A 2,756-nucleotide genomic window follows, 5' to 3' on the forward strand; every position below is an offset into this window, starting at 1 on the left:
TATGTATATATATATATATATATATGCATGTATATGTGAACGTATGTATACATACATACGTATATATATATAAACATATATATATATATATATGTATATATACATACCTTTGTATATATATACGCACATACATACATATTTACACACACAGACACACATACATATGTGTGCGTGTGCGAGTGTGTGTTTGTATTTAAGCGTATATAATCAATGAACAAAAAGTAAATAATTGAATAAAGTTGTCTTTGATCATCTCTTTAGGCAATTAGTTACGAATATATATATTCGTAATTAATTACTCTCATGTCAATTTAGGTGCTTCAATTAACAGAGTGCTAATATAAAACGAAAGTTTGTAGAATAAGTTCAGAAATATTTTATTTCCTTTAGTATTTCTTTATTTTCTATTACATTTTATGTGTAGTAACATTGTTAAAATTACAAATTTATGTTCAGCAATTCCCGGAGTGGAATATTTAATATATTGTGCAAAATCAATATATATATTATCCGTTCAAATTATTTTAACAATTTTACGGTAGATAACATAAGTATTGAATCAAGTCCTTGAGGCAATTCGGGCACGTGGCGCAGCTTAGGAAATGGCACTGCAGATGTAAAAGTGTTCAAGTATTAAAACCAGTGCTGAAAAGCATCATAGTTAATAGGTAGATGGATTCTTGTTAATAGAAATGTCATATCTGAAAAAATCCGGGGAGTACGTCTGTTATATTTACTTCCAATAGCTATTTCTGCTAAAAATAAACGTAATGATAATGATTACTTCTATTGGCCACAAATCTTCAAGGCAATGAGGGCTAAAGACAAAAACCAACGACTATAATTACGATGATGATCATATTGATAGTGGTTGTAAGACAGATTCTCGCGTTCGAAGATGACGTATGAGCGTTTAGTTTTTGCCATCCAACCTTCACAAATCTCTCTCTCCATCACATTGACGTTGTCTGAACAGGTGCAATGGGTACCATCGCAGAGCAACGCCAGATGAAATGTTTTATTCAAGAACACAACGCACCACCCGGTTTAGAAATCGAACTTACGATCGCTAGATCGGGAGTTCAAACCCTAACTACTAGGCCATGCGCCCTCACAATAATAATAATAATAATAAAAATATAATAATGATGATGACGATGATGATGATAACAATAATGATAATAATAATAATAATAATAATAATAATATTTTTTTTTATAATAATATTTTTTAATAATAATAATAATAATAATAATAATAATAATAATAATGATAATGATAATGATGATGATGAAGGTATTCATGGCGATGATGCCGGTGTTGGTGATAATATTTTAGGACCAGCCGAGTGTAAATTAAGACAGAACACTGGTTAATATATCAGCTCTACAGAAGAAAAACAGTTGACAAGTTGTATAAACACCACCCTGCGACAGTAACTGAAGGAGAACATGTAACGATTCTTTGCCACTTAGCAGTACATATAGACAGAAGCATCAACGCTAATAATAAACCGGACTTTGTTGTTAAAGACAAAAACAATAAAGTCAGTTTATTGATCGCCATAAACATTCCTTGTGATCATAATATCTCGGTAACAGAATTTGACAAGCTCAAAGAATATAAAGATTAGCTGATTGAAATCGAGAAGCTTTGGTACTTTGTAGGAGCACATGGCATGGTCGAAAAAGATATTGAAAAATATTTGATATTGATCTCTGGTTTTCTGTCCCTGCAAGAAGTGCAAAAGATTGTTTTGACGGGTACGTCACACGTATTGAGATATACATTGGCGTACTGAATTTTCTCTCCTTTTACTTCCCTTTGTCTTTTTATTTTATTTGAATTGTCTTCGATTTTCTAGTTTCCATCTATTTTTTTCATTTTTGCCCTCCTTTTTTCTTCTTTCTTTTTCTATTACATAACTTGTTTCTATAATTGAACAATCTAGTGTGTTAATTTTGATTTCCTATCAATATATACAATGACTTTCTGCGTCCTAAAGACCGAGATGACACTTGGCAAGAAATTGAAACAAAATTGAAAGAAGAGAAATCATTATAGACCTATTGGTTGTCTGCCATTACTCGAGAAACAATAGATTCTATACTTCATCTTCTAGGGAAACTATCAACTGTCTCCATAGCAGATGATGTATAGAATCTATAGCCAGTGGAGCAGAAAAGATGGAGAAAGAAATCAAGTTGATCTGCTATCTATAGATAGCAGAATATTAAATGAGACATGAGTAAGATTAAATGAAACATGAGCAGCTGTTGCATGGATAGGGTACAGAAAGACCTATGACAACGTCCCACTTGGCTGACTGATACAGTGTCTGACGACGGTCCAATCCAACGACACGATATATTGGTGGAAGGAATAGGTATCTCTGAAACAAGTAAACTGAGAAAATCCATAGATAAAAGATAAATCACCTACAATATTTGAGTGACTTAAGTCGCTTTAACCATTTCGTTATTATTAGAAATAGGTATAGCGACTTATGGCCATCCTTGTATTTGGGGGTGTATGTTTGTAAGACATCCATATGTATGTATGAGTATGTATATAAATATATATAAAAGAGTGAGGAAGAGAGAGAAAGAGAGAAAGAGAGAGAAAGAGAGAGTGAGAGAGAAATGTGAATTTTATCACAGATTATGTTAACTCTGAAATGTAATTTCGAAATGAAATTTTTATTTGCCGACATAAAGTACTCTACTTTGAGGAAGCGCTTTTTCGATCTTTATACT

Source organism: Octopus bimaculoides, chromosome 14 (assembly GCF_001194135.2).
Source record: "Octopus bimaculoides isolate UCB-OBI-ISO-001 chromosome 14, ASM119413v2, whole genome shotgun sequence".
Classification (NCBI taxonomy): Eukaryota; Metazoa; Mollusca; class Cephalopoda; order Octopoda; family Octopodidae; genus Octopus; species Octopus bimaculoides.